Raw genomic sequence first — 20,567 nt, 5'->3', positions numbered from 1 at the left:
GGCCCGACTGCAAAGCATGCCGGGAAGTTCGATCTTGCCCGCCGCCAAGTCCCCATCTTGCGCTGCAAAAGTCAGCGAATTGTCTCGGCGCCAAATTGTGTTGAAGAGGCATGCGCTGAGACTGTGAAGCCGGCGCAGCCATTTGTGAGTAGGGCGAAACAGCCGATTTAGGTCTTAAAGAGACAGGAAATTAACTAAGAGCTGAACAGCTTGATTAAAGATGATGGGAAGGTTCACTGCAGTTGGGTTTCCCAGGTGGCGCTAATAGTGAAGAAACACACCCCACCCCTGCCAATGCCGGAGACTGAAGAGACGTCGGTTAGATCCCTGGGTGGGGAAGATCCCCTGGAGGAGGGCATGGCAACCGACTCCAATATTCTTGCCTGGAGAAACCCAGGGACAGAGGAGCCTGGCGGGCTGCAGTCAATAGGGTCTCACAGAGTCGGACACGACTGAAGCGACTTAGCAAGCAAGCACTGCTGCTGCTGCTAAGTCACTTCAGTCGTGTCCGACTCTGTGCGACCCCATAGACGGCAGCCCAACAGGCTCTCCCGTCCCTGGGATTCTCCAGGCAAGAACACTGGAGTAGGTTGCCATTTCCTTCTCCAATGCATGAAAGTGAAAAGTCAAAGCACCGTAGTTACTGTTAAAAAGGAAAGAAGAAAAAAAAAAACCGGTTATTTGTATCCGCTCAAGGTAGGGAAAAACTTCTCTGGGTTCCCACAGAATTGTGATACCACAGATTTTTTTCAATCAATTTTTCGGGACCACGTCTGCAGAGCTCACTTTTAAATGCCCACCTCTGTTCAGTGCAGATTGCAGGGGCAGTGCCCTGCTTTTGCTCCTGGCTCTTCAGGAGTGGCAGTTGGGTTTTTTGTGGTCTCTTTTTTGTTTTTGATAATTATCCTCAACCGTGCTGTGCTTAGTCGCTTAGTGGTGTGGGACTCTGCGACCCCATGGACCGCCAGGTTCCTCCGTCCATGGGATTCTCCAGGCAAGAATACTGGCGTGGATTGCTGTGCCCTCCGCCAAGGAATCTTCCCCACCAGGGCTTGAACCCAGGTCTCCCACATTGCGGCGGATTCTTTACCAGCTGAGCTACCAGGGAAGCCCATGAATACTGGCGTGGGTAGCCTATCCCTTCTCCAGGGTATCTTTCCAACCCAGAAATGGAACCGGAGTCTCCCGCATTGCCGGGGAATTTTTTATCAGCTGAGCTACCAGGGACGCCCTTTCCCCAACTGTGCATGCACACAATTGTTTTTAGTCCTTTATAGTTTCTTTGTTTTTTGGTGCTCAAGGAGATGTTTACCAGGTGCAAGCATTGCAGCAAAGGATCTCAGGTCTCAGGTCCCAGACTGTCTCAAAGTTACTGCCAACACTGAATTAAGGACTACTAAACCATTGTTCCTAAGGGAAATACAGAGTTAGGTTCCCCTCAAACACTGATCACAACATGTTAGTCACTAAACCAATATATAACCTTGTTTTATTTATGTTTGTTTACTGCTACTGCTACTGCTAAGCCACTTCAGTCGTGTCCGACTCTGTGCAACCCCATAGACAGCAGCCCACCAGGCTCCACCGTCCCTGGGATTCTCCAGGCAAGAATAGTGGAGTGGGCCGCCATTTCCTTCTCCAATGCATGAAAGTGAAAAGTGAAAGTGAAGTCGCTCAGTCGTGTCCGACTCTTAGCGACCCCATGGACTGCAGCCCACCAGGCTCCTCCATCCATGGAATTTTCCAGGCAAGAGTACTGGAGTGGGGTGCCATTGCCTTAAAGACACTTTATTTATTATATATTTTTGATTCAGTAACATTGAATTCATGACCAACAGCACTGTAATTCATACCAAAGTGAAGCATAAAAACACATGTTTCCTCCATAAGGCACATCACAGACTCTAGGAACAACAGACAGCGTTTCAGCACTACCTTTTGAGGCCATTTTAAACAGCAAAATAACTTTAAAAAAAGCTCAAAAGGTTTTTTTTTTTTTAGCACTTGGCACTAAATAGGCTGTGAAGAGGACACTTATTTATGGTGAGAACTGAAAAAGAAGGCAGCACTTTGCTTTCTTAGACCTCACCTAGGAACATTCATGCTGGGAAACCAAAATTTTCACCCCTCTGTACATGTCCATGAATGAGGACAAAAGCACTGCAAATATTGATTTTGGAGGTACAGATCTATTTTAGCCAGTAGGCAAATTCACAAATGCATCATCCATTAATGCTGCTACTGCTGCTGCTAAGTCGCTTCAGTCGTGTCCGACTCTGTGCGACCCCATAGACGGCAGCCCACCAGGCTGCGCTGTCCCTGGGATTCTCCAAGCAAGAATACTGGAGTGGGTTGCCATTTCCTTCTCCAATCAATGCATGAAGTGAAAAGTGAAAGTGAAGTCGCTCAGTCGTGTCCGACTCTTAGCAACCCCATGGACTGGAGCCTACCAGGCTCCTCCGTCCATGGGATTTTCCAGGCAAGAGTACTGGAGTGGGCTGTCATTGTCTTGAATAATGATGATCAAATACATTTCCATTTTATACTGTCCTACTTCTAACTGTAGTCTCAGTTTGGCAGTTTATTAAATTTATTGACTGATAGTTTCTTGTATGTCTTATCTCTATAATGAGGTTGTAAGTACCTTGTGAGCAAGGACTATGACTCATTATTTTCAAAATACACCCTACCCGGTGCTATGATAATTACACAATAGATTGTGGATAGTATTCTTTTGAATGAATGGTTAATACTGGACCAGAAATAAAGGCTTATGAATTAACAGAACCTTTTCTCTCGAATACACTCTATAACCTCTGGTTTGTGATTTGTAAGGAGGAATGTAGCACTTTAAGCAACATCCCTGGGGACTCCTCTGGAGCTATTCTTTGACGGGAAAATAAATCAGCCAGTGTTGTTGTTGTTTAGTCTCTCGTTTGCATCCTACTCTTTGTGACCCCATGGACTGTAGCCCACCGGGTTCCCCCGTCCATGGGATTTCCCAGGCAAGACTACTGGAGTAGGTTGCCATTTCCTTCTCCAGGGGATCTTTCCAATCCAGGGATCAAACCCGAGTCTCCTGCATTGGCAAGTGAGCCAGTAGGTCTCACAAGAAAAAAAAAGAAGCAACAGAGATTAATGAATATCCTTTCAATGGAGCTGGAATTTGGAGGATTATCTGATCCTAAAAGATAGTCACGTTTACCTTGAATTAAACTATTTTAGAATTTTGAAGATATTAACTTGTAGAGAACTGATGGTAATGCAAATAATTGTTGCCTGTGAACATGTCAACAAATTCTATCCAATGGAGGGAAAACTCTCCTCTGTAGATAAACCAGTTTTGCATCCATTTGTAAATTCAATATTCCTGTTCTGTAAAATGTTTACTTTTTGGATTCTCCTTGAACAAATTGTAACATATCTTTGGTTCCCTTATTAATAAGTTAAATAAAATCGTTTTATATTGAGACTATCTGGGACCTGGGACCTTTTGGCTGCAGTGCTTGTACCTGGGCAAACAAAATACAAAGAAACTCTGAGGGACTAAAAATACCTGTGTGCATGGGTACTTGGGACACATTATGAACAAAAGACACAAAAAGACCAAAACCCCAGCAAAAGAAGGATGCTGGGAGCAAAAGCAGGGCACTGTGCTTACACTCTGTATAGAGCACTACCAAGCGGGTGGACAGACCAACCAAGCCACCCCTCTGGCCCAACCCTTGGACCCATCCCTGTGCTTGTTTAGTTGCCCAGTCCTGTCCAACTCTTTGCAACCCCATGGACTGCAGGCAACCAGGCTCCTCTGTCCGTGGGGATTCTCCAAGCAGGAATACTGGAGAGGGTTGCCATGCCCTCCTCCAGGGGATCTTCCCAATCCAGGGATCGAACCCAGGTCTCTCACATTGCAGGCACATTCTTTACCATTTGAGCCACCAGGGAAGCCCATCCCTACTCTTACCCTATATAAGGAACCAACTCACTCTGCCTCAAGGAGTGAGGAAGGGAAACTGTTGCTTGTTCTTACTCCCTCCTCTAGCAGCAAGATTCCCAATAAACCCTTGCTTGAATTTCTTGTGTGACTTTTTATCAATTTCTTTTGATTAAGGAAGCCAAGACGGAGAAGGCGATGGCACCCCACTCCAGTACTCTTGCCTGGAAAATCCCATGGATGGAGGAGCCTGGTAGGCTGCAGTCCATGGGGTCACGAAGAGTCGGACACGACTGAGCGACTTCACTTTCACTTTTCGATTTCATGCATTGGAAGGAAATGGCCACCCTGGCAAGGTAACAATATGATTTCATATTTTGTGTGTGTGTGTGAATTATCCTTTAAAAAGTCTGCTGTTCCAAATGAGATGCCCAATGAATTCATCTGATGAGCAAATGAACTTCACCATCAGAGAAGTACACTTCATGGATACCTAAATCTAGGAATTTATTTTCTTGTTCCCAGAAATGAATCTGAAGCATAATAGAATTCTTTAGGTCCTCTGTTTTCCTCCCAGAAATATTCTCCTCCATCAGTTTGTTAAGAGTTTTTATGTGATCAGTAAATTATTCCCCTCTTGTGGCAGCAAGATCAAGAATTTGGTTGTACGGTGGGCTCTGTAAAAGGATTAATGATTTATAGAGATCTATTATCTGTTGTGGAGAAGGCAATGGCACCCCACTCCAGTACTCTTGCCTGGAAAATCCCATGGATGGAGGAGCCTGGTAGGCTGCAGTCCATGGGGTCACGAAGAGTCGGACACGACTGAGCGACTTCACTTTCACTTTTCGCTTTCATGCGTTGGAGAAGGAAATGGCACCCCACTCCCGTACTCTTGCCTGGAGAATCCCAGGGACAGGGGAGCCTGGTGGGCTGCCGTCTATGGGATCGCACAGAGTCGGACACGACTGAAGCGACTTAGCAGCAGCAGCGGCAGCATTATCTGTTGAGTGAGAGACAGAGAATGTTTGGTTTCTTAGTTTGGTTTTTCTTTTTGTCTATTTTGAGCTCAAGAAATCTGCCTGGGCTTCCTTGACGGTCCAGTGGTTGAGAATCCACCTGGCAGTGCAAGGGACACAGGAGGAAGATTTGATTCCTGATCTAGAAGGGCCCACATGCCGAGGGGCAACTAAATCCGTGTACCACAACTACTGGGCCCATGCCCTGAAGCCTGTGAGCCACAGCTACTGAAGCCCGAGCGCCCAGAGCCTGCGCTCCTGAACAAGAGAAGCCATTGCGACGAGAAGCTAGTGCACCACAGCTACGGTGTAGCCCCCGTTCTCGGCAACTAGAGAGAGGCCAAGCGCAGCAGTGAAGACCCAGCACACCCAAAAGTAAATAAATATATATTTTTAAAAGAAGATTATCTCTCTACTGGGTAGAATAGCTCTTTGATATCTAAACTAGTGAGGTTTTACGTTTCACACTTCTGTGTTTACTCTTGACCCATAGCTGAAATTGTAGAATTTAAGCCATAAACACTCCATATGCCTGTGTGTCTATGTGTCTGTTATTTCTAAAGACCTTTATTTCGCATTATGTGAGAGTGAGATATTTTACATCTGGATGGTACTAATATATTAAATTATAAAGCTTATTAAAGGAGCTCTGTTCAGAATCGTTTAAGAGGTACATAAATTTTCACTTCCCCAAGTTATCTGAAAACAAAGAAATAGACATATGTGGGATTATTATTATTTTTTTTTTGGCTGCATTGAGAGGCTTGCAGGATCTTCGATCCCCCAACTGGGACCTGGGACCCTTTGCTGCAATGCTGCAAAACTTGCACTTGGATACATGCCTCCTAGAGTAACAGAATACAAAGAAACTGTGTGGGACTAAAAATAACTGTGTGTATGCCCAGTTGGGGCAAATTCTAGACCAAAAGATATGAAGACAAACAAACAAAAAAACCCAACTGCCATTTCTGAAGAGCCAAACAGTGTCAGACTTTATTTTTGGGGGGCTCCAAAATCACTGCAGATGGTGATTGCAGCCATGAAATTAAAAGACGCTTACTCCTTGAAAGGAAGTTATGACCAACCTAGACAGCATATTAAAAAGCAGAGACATTACTTTGCCAACAACGAAGGTCCATCTAGTCAAGGCTATGGTTTTTCCAGTAGTCATGTATGGATGTGAGAGTTGGACTACAAAGAAAGCTAAGCACGGAAGAATTAATGCTTTTGAACTGTGGTGTTGGAGAAGACTCTTGAGAGTCTCTTGGACTGCAAGGAGATCCAACCAGTCCATTCTAAAGGAGATCAGTCCTGGGTGTTCTTTGGAAGGACTGATGCTAAAGCTGAAACTCCAATACTTCGGCCACCTCATGCGAAGAATTGACTCATTGGAAAATCCCTCTGATGCTGGGAGGGATTGGGTGCAGGAGGAGAAGAGGACGACAGAGGCTGAGATAGCTGGATGGCATCACTGACTCGATGGACATGAGTTTGAGTGAACTCCGGGAGTTGGTGATGGACAGGGAGGCCTGGCATGCTGCAGTTCATGGGGTCACAAAGAGTCGGACACGACTGAGCGACTGAACTGAACTGAACTGAAGAGCAAAAAACCAGGTATTAGGAACAAAAGTAGCGTACTGTGCATGCCCCCTACACACATCACCACAAAGGGATGGGCAAACTACTTGAGCCACCCTTCAGTCCAACCCCTGGACACACACACCCCAGCCCTCCCTCCCTGGGGAGCAAGCAAGGAAACCTGTAACTTGTTTTCCCTCCCTCCTGCAGCCCCAGTAAAGCCTTGCCTGGCATCTAGTCAATTTCTATTGTCCGGGGAAGGCCAAGATCCTTAGCTGTGACATGACCAGGGGTCCAACCCTTGCCTCTTGCAGTGGAAGCTTGAAGTCCTAACTACCAGACTGCTAGGAACTTCCCAAAATACTTTAAATATGGTATACTTAAAAGAAATATATATATTTTTCTTGCAAAAAGTAACTCAGAAATGTGTTAAGAATCCAAGTTCAAATAATTAAGATCAGTCTCTAAGTGAATAAGTCATTGCATTTTTGAAGTAGTTTTTTTTGAAGTAATAAGAAGTGGGTGGGGTGAGACACTGATTGAGATCTCAAAATACCATCTCATCATAATTGCATAGATAGCCAGAGGCTGAGGCAGTGAAAAATGGTCAGGGATACCTCAACATTCAAGTTAAGAACCCACCTGCCAGTGAAGGAGATGTAAGTGACGTGGGTTGGATCCCTGAGTTGGGAGGATCCCCTAAAAGAGGGCGTGGCAGCCCACTCAGTATTCTTGTCTGGAGAATCCCATGGACAGAGGAGCCTGGCAGGCTACAGTCCACAGGGTCGAAAAGAGTCAGACAGGACTGAAGCTACTTAGCACGTGGTACCTGGCACTAAAGGGAAACCAAATATTTCACACAAGCATATGGAGATTCATCTGGTACTAAGGGGACTGCTTAAAAGCTCAGGAACTTGAATCAATTAGGCAGAGGCGTGAGGAGATAATATGGCAATAAAGTGTGAGTTAAACGACTCTCAGAGGCTCTGATATTTTAAAGAAAAGAAAAGTGCTTCAGAGCCCACATTTCTACGGTATGGGGACTCTCAAGAATTCTGTGCCCCCTGGAAAGAACAATTCTTTAAAGACAGATGGGTGAGGTTTTGCTTGTTTATTTGTTTTTTCTGTATGGAGTTCATTTATTTATTTTTGTCCACGCATAGCACCCCTTGTGGGATATTAGTTCCCTGACCAGGGATTGAACCTGCATCTCTCCACAGTGAAAGCACAGAATCCATTTGGCCAGGGGATTCCCTGGATGGGTGAGTTTTTGAGTTTCTGAGTTTAATCTTGATCCATGGAAGTTGTTACTGCTGCCAGAAACTAAAGGAGGTAAGACTGCCTCTCTCTTCCGTGGAACTGCCAGGGCTGATTATGGAGCAAGGAGGAGGGTGGAGAGGTGCAGTGGCATGAAGTCAGAGACTGACTCTCTTCCAGGAAAAGTCACTGGCGGAAGCATTTAGCAGTGTGACACAGGTACAGAGAAATTCACTGGGGAGTTAAGGGTTTTCCAACTAGAAATAGAGATGACTAGAGCCGTGGAAATGTGGTCAGAGATAAAATAACACTCAAAAGTATGAATTTTGTAATGCCATTTGCAGCAACATGAATCAACCTAGAGACTGTCATACTCAGTGAAGTAAGTCAGACGGAGGAAGAAATACCATGTGATATTGCTTATATGTGGAATCTTAAAAACCGGTACAAATGAACTTGTTTACAAACAGAAGTAGAGTCACAGATGTAAAGCAAGTTTATAGTTACCAGGAGGGAAGAGGGAAGAGGAATAAATTGGAAGATTGAGATTGATACATGTACATTTCTATATATAAAACAGACAACTAATAAGGACCTACTCTACAGCACAGGAAACTCCACTCAGTACTCCGTAGTGACCTGTATGGAAAAAATATGAAAAGGAGCAGACATATATATGTATAACGGATTGTGCACAGCAGAAACTAACACATTGTACATTAACTATACTCCAATACAAGTTTTAAAAAAATATTAATTTTGAACAATAGCAAAAGACCTAGAATTATCTGAAGATTGTTTTCAAATCCCTGAGCAGAGGCTTGACAATTTCGGCTGTCTAGTCTGAAATGTCCAGACTGGATCAGTATACAAGCAGGATTGTATGGATTATGATAGAAGAAAAATCTAAAATAGATTGGAAGAGAAAGATTACATGTCTGGAGAACGTTTTCACAAGTTTCCAGAGGACAGGAGGAATCTGAAATTAATACCATATTGGTCAAGGGGTGCAAACTTTCAGTTATAAAATGAAAAAGTTCTGAGACCTAAAGTACACAGCATAGTGACTATAGTTAATGAAAATGAGTACCTGAAATTTGCTAAGATAAGTATTTTCACCATATGCACACAAAATGGTAATTAAGTGAAGAGATGGATAGTATATGTTAATTACCTTGTGATAGTCATTTCAAAGTGTTTATATACACCAAAACTTGTTTTATACCTTAATATATACAGTTTTTATTTGTCAATCATACCTCAGTAATAGGGGGCGTTGAGGAAGAAGTTAATGACATACCAAGAGCAGAGCATTTGTAGTTTGTTAAGTTCCAATTTAAATAATTTTTCCAGATATTATTATTGTTACATCTCTACACCAGTTGGACTCCAATGACATTTGCAGTTAAGATTCATTCACTCTTTCATTTATTCATTTATCCCAATACCCAGCTTAAGAAATAATGTATTAAAAATGTAGTTGAAGCCTCTTGGCACTTCATCCACAACCCCCTCATCTCCCCAGATGTAACTCCTGTCCTGATTTTCATGCTTTTCATTCCCATATATGCTGTTATATTTTTCTATATATGTAAGTATTACAAACATATAATGTTTTATGAAACATATTAAAACTGTATATAAATGGCATACTCTGTATCATTATGCAACTTGTTTTTTAATGTCAATATAATATTTTAAGATTTACCCATATTTATACCTTTTTCTACCCACTCCAGTGTTCTTGCCTGGAGAATCCCAGGGACGGAGGAGTCTGGTGGGCTGCCGTCTATGGGGTTGCACAGAGTCGGACACGACTGAAGCGACTTAGCAGCAGCAGCAGCATACCTTTTTCTGGTGCATTTATTCTTCAATACTGTACAGTATTCCAAATACAAGTCACAGTTTATTTTTCTTTCATTCTACTGGTACACATTTATGTTGTTTACCATTTTTGCTATCATGACTAATACTACAATTACTAATAAATGTTCTTGTACGTCTCCCTGTTTGCATCTATGGTGTTTCTTTATGTGTTCCTGGGATAGAATTGTTCCGATGATAGGAAACATAAAATTGTTCCATCTTTACTACATATTGCCAAATTGCTCTCTAGAGTGGTTGAACTTTCCTTTGGGACATGTAAAAATTTCCATTGCTCCAAACACTAGTTTCACTTGAATTCCTCACAAAATTTCTAATAAGAACTTTGTTATCTCTATCATTTTCATGATTAAGACAAGAACTTTAGCAGACTTTAATTTTTCATTAAACATTGCTGCCCATATTTCTTGGAGAAGGAAATGACAACCCACTCCAGTATTCTTGCCCGAAAAATCCCATGGATGGAAGAGCCTGGCAGGCTACATACCATGGGGTTGCAAAGAGTCAGACACGACTGAGCAACTTCACTCTATTTCATACTTCTTGAATTTTTGTGCCCTCAACATTAGTTTTTTAATAGTACATTCACTAACATACCGACAACAATTCTTTGCTCTTTGTTGTTGAAAACAAAATTCAGCTGAGGAAATTTGAAGATATGATTGGCTTTGTTCAATGATTCATGAATCAGGCAGCATCCTATCAGAGAGAAGCCCCAAAGAGCTGTACAAAATTAAAGGCTTTTAAAGAGGCAGAAAACGGTGAGATAAAGTAGTTTCTAGAAAAGAATGGGTTGTTTCAGGGAAGGTCACCTTCCTTTGGTGGACAAAAGTGTCCTATTGAGTAGAATACCTTGCCAGTGCTGACCAGGTAATTTCAGATTGTCTGGTTTAAAATTACATTCCTGGGAGAGGCTAATAGGTTAGGAATTAAGTCTTGATTTGGAGATACAGGGTAAGCCCTGTATCTGCAAAGTAGCCCATCTGGGGTTTGTTGTTTCTTTTTTAAAACATTGTTTCTCCTTTTTGCAAATATCTGTTGGTGATAAAATCTTTTCTTTTTAGTGTCACTGATAAACATCTTCATTCTGGTTTCTCTGTGAGTGATACTTTAGGGTTTGATATAGTTATCAATACTAAGCTGTGTCTTATTTGCCTGCATTTCCCTCTATGGAATCCCAGACCAGAATTAGATCTTGTATTGCTGGCTTTAGGCTTGTCTAGTTATGCTGTTAAGAAACACTGCACACCCATGGCTGATTCATGTCAATGTACGGCAAAAACCACTACAATGTTGTAAAGTAATTAGCCTCCAATTAAAATAAATAAATAATATATAAAAGAAAGAAACACTGCAGCTCCAGCCTGAGCTAGTGGACTAGGTCCTGGATGTGAAACTGTCACCTTTCTCCACTTGGGGCGTGGCTCCGGAAGCAGTCATTGCTGCACTTTTCAACCTTTTTTGTCATAGGTGAAGAAGCCCCCAGTTTCCCCAGTGAGACTGAGTTCATCTCTTTCCTTTCATGGGAGGACTTTAAGTCCATGTTAATGAGCAGGAGCAAAATTCTTAGATGGAGGATCTAGCAGGCCTCAACTTTGGTGTTTTTGAGCCTCAGAGAGGTTTAAATTGGTTCTGAGCATGGTAGTTTACTTGTTTGTTTGTTTTTTGGTTTTGTGTGTTAATTTCTCTTTTTATATTTTATCTCCGGTTGCTATGTGTTGGAGCAGAGAATATTTCAGTGTAAGAACTTACAAGGTATCTTAGCTGGAAGTCCAAATATGTTGTACTACGTAATATCCAGAAGCAATTTCTTTATAAGTTCAAAATGTATGCCTCAAGAATCATGAGGACGTTGAGATTCAGTGTAGCACAGGAAATGGGAAGACTTGTGAGCGTCAAATAGACCTGCAGCTTAACAGACATGACACTTCCAGATGTGGTTTGGGGCAAATGTATCACCTCTTTGGTTATAGTTAGCTCATCTCTAAAAGGCGATAATGATACTTGTGAAATATTGTGATGATTAAATAAAATGATAGTTGTGAAATATCTGTTATGAGACATAGGCAGAAATGTTTATTTTGCATCAACTTTGTGTGCAAAACAAACTTGAACATAAACGTGATTAAATGAACTACATATACTAAGTAGATAATACACATGTAACAGAGCTTTATGCAGACATTTTGGGAAATGGTACAAAATAATTAAACACAGAAAGTTAAAATGTTATAAAATCAAATATAGTGTAATATGGTATAGATTCAATACATGAGGTATCCACCTAATAATCTCAGGTTTCTTAGCCAAGGATAGATGTGCTAATATATGTAATGATCTATTTGAACTGTTGATTGATATAAATGTCTATTCTTCAAGAAACCTTGTATCTTTTGTTAACAAAACCCTCTAATTCCTGAAGTTGCATAGTCATATACATATGTACAAAACATTTGTATATGAGTATGGGGTATAAAAATTATTTTTGCCCTTTTGCACTTATAAAACAGGATTTGGCAATATGTAGATTGCAAGAAAAAGCTAAAAAAATAAAGATGAAAATTCAAATTTGAAGTGTCTCTCAACTCCCACACATGTTCTTATACTTCAGTCTCAACTCCAATTTTTGGAAAATGTTTCTGTATAGCCTACCAACTCTCCCAATAAAAATATCTCAGGTTGTCATGGTGACATAATTCTCTCCCCTGCAGAATTTTGTTGTCTGGTGCAGTGGTTTCCTAACTCTTTATGGTTATGAAATCTTACCTTTACTTTTTTCATGCTCTTTCTTATTTTTCCAGCGTAAATTGCATTTGAGCCTGCTAGAGTGGTGGCAAATTAAAGGTTTGATTTGGGGCAGACATATTTGATGAATGGTCTCACAATAGCAGGGCTTCCCTGATAGCTCACTTGGTTAAGAATCCACCTGCAATGCAGGAGACCCTGGTTTGATTCCTGGGTTGGGAAGATCCGCTGGAGAAGAGATAGGCTACCCACTCCAGTATTCTTGGACTTCCCTTGTGTCTCAGCTGGTAAAGAATCCACTTGCAATGCAGGAGACCTGGGTTTAATCCCTGGGTTGGCAAGATCCCCTGAAGAAGGGAAAGGCTACCCACTCTGGTATTCTGGCCTAGAGAATTCCATGTCCATGGGGTCACAAAGAGTCGGACATGACTGAGTGACTTTCACTTCACTTCACTCACAATAGCCAATAGTCGGTAAATTGGTCTGGAAAGTTGATGGAAGTCTTCATGAGTATATATGTTCTGCAGTGTTCCTTGATGAACACTATAGCATTCAGCCCTTGCTAGAATCTCTTGTTTCTTTCCTAACCTGTAAATGGACTGATTAAATTAAGAACTCTCTGAAACAAAGCAGTTACAGAAGACAGATGATTACCCATCTGTTTCCCGTAAGACTATGGGAGTAAAATCTCTGAGGGGGGAATGAAAGGGAGGGAAGGGAGCAGGGCCACAACCTTTAAAAGAATGACACGGTCATAGGACATGACACAAACTGATTAGAACCAGCTAGGTCCAAAATGGCGGGAGATTTGACTTCCAGTAGACCTGGAGCCTTATTAGTTGTGGTACATTAGCATGTTAAGTGACACGCCCATGAACTCCGGAAGAGTTCTGAGACCAACCATAAAAGGTCATAAACTGAACAGTGGCCAAATTCCTGGAAATCTCTGCCCTTTCCCCAAATAATTGGAATAATCCTCTCATTCATTTGCCTATGAAACTACCCAGCCCATAAAAACTAACCCTGCCAGATTTCGAGGCCTCTCACCTTCTGAGATGGCCCATACTCTGTGTGTAGAGTGTGTTTCTCCCTAAATAAAACCACTTTTCCTATCACTTTGTCTCCAAATTTTTTTGCCATGAAGCAAGAACCTTAATTCACTGGGAACATCTTAATGTTCAGGCTTTTACAGCAGAGGTACAATGATAGAGATTTGGCAGTCAGGATATAAAATTTAGATTAGCTCTTCTCTGCTCTCTACCCCCAAAGCCTTTCTTCTTCCCATCTCTGTCCCAGAATGGGAACTTTTCAGATTTGTGGGTCTCAACAGTGCAGACACTTGTGGATATCACAGAATAGAGCTCAACTCTGACAAATGGTCTTGCTGCCTGGGCTGGTCTGTCTTCAGGCCCCTGTGGTTATCTTTCTGGGAAGCTATGAAAAAGTAAACTGTGGAAAATTCTGAAAGAGATGGGAATACCAGACCACCTGACTTGCTTCTTGAGAAACCTATATGCAGGTCAGGAAGCAACAGTTAGAACTGGACATGAAACAACAGAGTGGTTCCAAATGGGAAAAGGAGTACGTCAAGGCTGTATATTGTCACCCTGCTTATTTAGCTTCTATGCAGAGTACATCATGAGAAATGCTAGGCTGGAAGAAGCACAAGCTGGAATCAAGATTGCCGGGAGAAATATCAATAAGCTTAGATATGCAGATGACACCACCCTTATGGCAGAAATTGAAGAGGATCTAAAGCCTCTTGATGAAGGTGAAAGAGGAGAATGAAAAAGTTGGCTTAAAGCTCAACATTCAGAAAACGAAGATCATGGCATCCGGTCCCATCACTTCATGGGAAATAGATGGGGAAACAGTGGAAACAGTGTCAGACTTTATTTTTTGGGGCTCCAGGGTCACTGCAGATGGTGATTGCAGTCATGAAATTAAAAGATGCTTACTCCTTGGAAGGAAGGTTATGACCAACCTAGACAGCATATTCAAAAGCAGAGACATTACTTTGCCAACAAAGGTCCATCTTAGTCAAGGCCATGGTTTTTCCTGTGGTCATGTATGGATGTGAGAGTTGGACTGCGAAGAAAGCTGAGTGCCAAAGAATTGATGCTTTTGAACTGTGGTGTTGGAGAAGACTCTTGAGAGTCCCTTGGACTGCAAGCAGATCCAACCAGTCCGTCCTAAAGGAGATCAGTCCTGGGTGTTCATTGGAAGGACTGATATTGAAGCTGAAACTCCAATACTTTGGCCACCTCATGTGAAGAGTTGACTCACTGGAAAAGACCTTGATGCTGGGAGGGACTGGGGGGTAGGAGGAGAAGGGGACAACAGAGGCTGAGATGGCTGGATGTTATCACCGACTCGATAGACATGAGTTTGAGTGAACCCCGGGAGTTGGTGATGGACAGGAAGGCCTGGTGTGCTGCGGTTCATGGGGTTGCAGAGTTGGACATGACTGAGCGACTGAACTGAACTGAACTGAACTGATGAAAGAGTAAGGGCAGATACCAGCAGAAGTTCTTTAGATACAGAGGAGAATGATGGAAGAGCAGAGGAGAGTATGAGGAAGCTGTCTGTAAGAAAGAGCAAAAATGCTCTTCATGGTTGTCTATTTCCCACTTGAGGACAGGAACTGTGTCTTTTGTTTGTCTAAATAATGTGATATTTTATAGTATTTTACCAAGAATTTTGACTTTGCCATGCCAAAACTAAGCATATAGTTGAAAGCAGTATGTGTCTTTCATGAAGGCTAACATCAAGGTGTAGGTAACATATCACTTTATTCTCTTTAATTAATCTTTAGTTCATAGTTAGCTAAACCTGGGAAGTTTAGGATCCTGGAGATCAAAAAAATTTAAAGAAATCTTTGAATTATTATAATATTTTAAAATATCATATAGAAATTGAAGAAAAGTCTATAACAAGGCAGCAAAGGTTTGCCAAAATCACAGTTTCTTGCTTTTGACTGATATTATAAGAGCTTAATATGAGTATACTTTTTATTTTATTCTGGTCAGAAGCTCAGATCAGTAGTTAAAAGTCAGTTGTTTTGGGCAAAAAGATAAATAGTTATAACAGTATATTTAATTGGATTGGCAGGAAAAAAGTCTTTAGAACCTTGGAGTTAATATAGTTAGCAAATAGCTCTTCCCCTTCTGGCCACTGCAACAGTTACCTGGGGTACGAATACAAAGCAAGAACAGCCCCTGCCTTTAAGGAGTTCACAGCATAATGGGATAAAAACATCTCAGCCCTAAATTAGCCCACACAACGTATGGCTACCCTGTGCCAGGTCCGTAGCACAGGTGAAGAATAGAGAGGTGATTGCACAGAAGAAGAAATACCTACTATTCCTTGAAAGAGACGCTTGGGCTGTGAAAGACGACTTCATTAGTCCTTGAGTGAGCTGATTTCTGAAGGCTTGTTGGAGGTGGTGGGAGTTTCTAAAGAAACAGATGGTCTGAAGATCTGGAGGTGTGATGTTGCAAATGATTTGATTGAAACCCAGAGAAATGAAATGAGGTGAGCAAGGACCAGACATAATGGATCCTAAAAATCTATGACAGAAAAATCAGGACAATAAGACCCAGTGAAGAATTTACAGAAGAGTGACATAATGCCATAGCTTTTAAAATGGATGATTTTAATGGGAATATGAAAGGTGGATTGGAAGTGTCTAGGGAGACCAGGGGACTTTTGTTTTCTTAAAAATTTAAAGAGCTTACTGATTGGGGGAGTTCCCTGGAGGTCCATTGGTTAAGACTTTGCCTTCCACTGTAGGAGGCACAAGTTCAATCCGTGGGGGAACTAAGATCCCACATGCTGCAGAGCACAGCCAAAAACAGATAAATGAAGAAATAAGCTTATTGATTGGGGTATAACATACACACAGTAAAGTAAACAAATCATAAATGTTTAGTGTGATAAATGTTTTCATATACATATACTTGTATATGCATGTTCAGTTGTGTCTGACTCTTTGTGACCCGAATGGACTGTAGCCCACCAGGCTCCTCGGTCCACGGGATTTTCCTGTCAAGAATACTAGAGTATGCCTCCTGGGGATCTTCCTGACCCAGGGATGGAACTTGTAAGTTGAACTTGCGTCTCCTGCATCTCCTGCATTGGCAGGTGAATTCTTTACCACTGCACCACCAGGAGGTAGAGGGGGCCTTATGTAACTACTAACCAGATCATGGCCCTTCCCAGCATCCCAGAGGAGTTTCTCGTGTCCTTCTCACGTGCTCACCATCCCCATCCTCCATGGAGAGCCACTGTCCTGACTTCTATCACTACAGATTGGCTTTAATTGTTTTTGAACTTTATGGAATCATAGAGTATGTACTCATTTCTGGCAGCTGGGCTGAACATTATGTGCATTAACATCAGATTCATTTCTTTTGACCCATGCCCCATGAGCAGGAGTTATTAAAAAAAATTTAGTATACGGTGTTAGGTAGGGATCCAAACTCATTCTTTTGCATGTGGGTATCTAGTTTTTCCAGCATTACTTGTTGAAAAGACTGTCTGCTACCCCTGCCCACGCTCTTCCACCCTCCTCAGCCATTGAATGATCTTAAGATCCTTGTTGAAAATCACTTGACTATAAATATATCAAGTTATTTCTGAACTCTCTATCCATGCCATTTATTTATATGTTTATCCTTATACCGCTACCACACTGCCTTGATTACTGTAGCTTCGTGGTAAAATTTGAAATCAGGAAGTGAATCTTTTTTTTTTTTCAAGATTATTTTGGCCATTCAGAGTCCCTTGCATTTCCAAATGAATTTTAGGATCAGCTTGACCATTTCTGAAAAAAGAAAAAAAAAGTTGGAATTTTAATAGGGATTCATTGGATCAGTAGATAAATTTGGGGAGTATTGCCATCTTAACCATATTTTAAGCCATGAATGGGGATGACTTTCTATTTATTTATGTATGCTTTAATTTCTCTCAACAATGTTTTTAGAGTTTTCAGTGTACAAGTCATGTTTCTTTTATAAATTTTTCCCAAATATTTTATTATTTTTGATGGTATTGTAAATGGAATTATTTTCTTAATTTTAATTTCAGACTGTTCATTGCTAATGTATAGAAATAAAATTGATTTTTGTATGCTGATCTTATTCCTACCATTTAATGGAAATTGTTTATTAGTTCTAATGGTTTTATTGCATGTATGTGTGTTTAGAATTTTCTATGTATGAGATCATGTCACCCGCAAATGAAGAGTTTTATTCCTGCCTTTCTCTTCTGTATGCTTTTTACTTCTTTTTCTTGTCTAGTTGCCTTGTCTAGTACTTCTGACAATGCTGAATAGAAGTGGAAAGAGTGTACATTTTTGTCTTGTTGCTAATTTCAGGGAGAAAACTTTTAGTCTTTCACCATGAGTATGATGTTAATTGTGAGTTTTTCCTCAGTGCCCTTTATCAGGTTGAGGAAATTCCTTTTTATTCTTTCTTTGCTTTGTGTTTACCATGAAAGGGTGTTTGATATTGTCAAATGCTTTTTTTTGGTATTTATTGATATTATCCAGTGTTTCCCCCCTTTATTTCATTCAGTTCAGTTCAGTTCAGTCGCTCAGTCGTGTCCGACTCTTTGCAACCCCGTGAATCGCAGCACACCAGGCCTCCCTGTCCATCATCAACTCCCCGAGTTCACTCAAACTCATGTCCATCGAGTCGGTGATGCCATCCAGCCATCTCATCCTCTGTCGTCCCCTTCTCCTCCTGCCCCCAATCCCTCCCAGCATCAGGGTCTTTTCCAATGAGTCAACTCTTCGCATGAGGTGGCCAAAGTATTGGAGTTTCAGCTTTAGCATCAGTCCTTCCAATGAACACCCAGGACTGATCTCCTTTAGAATGGACTGGTTGGATTCCTTGCAGTCCAAGGGACTCTCAAGAGTCTTCTCCAACACCACAGTTCAAAAGCATCAATTCTTTGGTGCTCAGCTTTCTTCACAGTCCAACTCTCACATCCATACATGACCACTAGAAAAACCATAGCCTTGATTAGATGGACCTTTGTTGGCAAAGTAATATCTCTGCTTTTGAATATGCTATCTAGGTTGGTCATAACCTTCCTTTCAAGGAGTAAGCATCTTTTAATTTCATGACTGCAATCACCATCTGCAGTGATTTTGGAGCCCCAAAAAATAAAGTCTGACACTGTTTCCCCATCTATTTCCCATGAAATGATGGGACCAGATGCCATGATCTTCGTTTTCTGAATGTTGAGCTTTAAGCCAACATTTTCACTGTCCTCTTTCACCTTCATCAAGAGGCTTTTTAGTTCCTCTTCACTTTCTGCCTTTATTTCATTAATATGGTATATTACACTGATTTATTTTCATAATGTTGAACCAACCTTGTATTTTGGGGATAAATCCCATGTGGTCATGTTATTTAACTTTTTAAATATACTCTGGGATTCTATTTGCTAATATTTAGTTGAAGATTTTTTGTTGTTGTTGTTTGTTTTTATTTTTGGCTGCAATGGGTCTTTGCTGCTCTGAGTAGGCTTTCTCTGGTTGCAGCAATCCAGGGCTACTCTTCATTGCAGTGTGAGTGCGTCTCATTTCACTGGCTTCTCTTGTTGCAGAGCACAGGGTCTAGGCACTCAGGCCTCCGTAGCTGTGGCACTTGGGCTTAGTTGCTCCATGGCATGTGGGATCTTCCCAGACCAGGAATTGAACCCACTTCCCCTGCATTGGCAGGTAGATTCTTAACTGCTGGACCCCCAGAGAAGTCCCCTAGTTGAATATATATTCATAGGGGATATTTGCAATTTTCTTTTTTTGGGACAGCTCCATCTGCCTTTGGTATTCAGCTAATACTGGCTTCATAAAATGAATTATTGTTTTCTCATTTCCTTTTTTTTTGGGAAGAGTTTGAAAAAGATTCATGTTAATTTTTCTTTAAATATTTGGTAGAATTCACCAGTGAAGCCATCTGATCCTGGGCTTTTTATTTGTTCAAGTTTTAAAATTACTGATTCAGTATTTTTACTTATTATGGGTTGATTAAGATTTCCTCTTTCTTCTTGAACCAGTTTTGGTTAAGCAGTTTGGACATTTTTTGCTTGTTGTGTGTGTGTGTGTGTTTTTTTAGCTCTTTGAACATAGCTTCCTCGTGAACTTGATTTTCAGTGCCCTTGGTTTTCATGCCTTTTCCACTACCCACTGCTCAGTATCAGGAGAAAAAATCAGGAGAGATGAGAACATGAATGGTTTCCTTTATTCTCTTCTCTTCCTGGCTAATTCCTGTCTCTCTTTCAAAATTCACCATAGTTTCCCCAGTATCAGAAAATTTTAGCTAATCTTCCAAACAGAATTAGATGTGTTCTGTAGTATGCCATATATGCACCTGTGATAGTATTTATTTTAATAACAATATACTTTAAATGGTCTCTGCTTTTTCTTCCTAAATGGTTCTTGAGATCAGGGACTTTGTAACTCCAATGCCTAGTTAGCATGATGACTGGCATATAATAGGTGGTGAGTTCAGGTTGAATAAACAAGTGATAGGTTTAGGGATACATAGTGTCAGTCGCTCAGTCATGCCCAACTCTTTGCGATTCCACGGACTGTAGTCCGCCAGGCGCCTCTGTCCATGGGATTCTCCAGGCAAGAATACTGGAGTGGACTGCCACGCCCTTCTTCAGAGGATCTTCCTGACCCAGGGATCGAACCCAGGTCTCCTGCATTGCAGGCAGATTCTTTACCGTTTGAACTACAGGGAAGACCTTGCATACATAGGCTGAGAAGAAGGAGCCAGTGACAAGGAAGAGATTAAAGGTATAGAAAGTAGAGTTGGGATGTCACTGATGGAACAAGGTCTTTAGGTCTGCCAATGAGGACGGATATCAGTGCACAGAAAGAGTGATTAGTCCTGGAAAATGAGGTAGAGAGATGTGTAGGTCTCAGATTGAAACAGAAATACGTAAAGATGAAGGGATTGGTGTTAAGTACTTTTCCCCCTCTGTAAAGAAGGAGGGGCCAACAGGTAAGAAGGCAAGGTGAAGAGGAATAGAGTGTTGAGGAGAGCCGCAACCATTTGGAATGAATGTTGTGGGGAATGAGAAAATCTTGATGAAGGAAGGTAGAGGAATCAAGCTATGGATAGTGACGAATTTAA

At 41.4% G+C, this 20,567-nt stretch overlaps 1 long non-coding RNA gene across 1 annotated transcript; it reads left to right on the top strand.

Annotated features, from left to right (window-relative positions):
- The first annotated feature begins 52 nt into the window (after window positions 1-52).
- LOC132342500 (uncharacterized) lies at window positions 53-9,793 on the top strand. The gene is made up of 3 exons (XR_009490916.1): window positions 53-144; window positions 5,003-6,567; window positions 9,528-9,793. It is a non-coding gene; the product is annotated as an uncharacterized lncRNA (long non-coding RNA).
- The last annotated feature ends 10,774 nt before the right edge of the window (window positions 9,794-20,567 follow it).

This window comes from Bos taurus, chromosome 16, assembly GCF_002263795.3.
Source record: "Bos taurus isolate L1 Dominette 01449 registration number 42190680 breed Hereford chromosome 16, ARS-UCD2.0, whole genome shotgun sequence".
Classification (NCBI taxonomy): domain Eukaryota; kingdom Metazoa; phylum Chordata; class Mammalia; order Artiodactyla; family Bovidae; genus Bos; species Bos taurus.
This window is presented reverse-complemented; position numbering and strand designations above follow the sequence as displayed.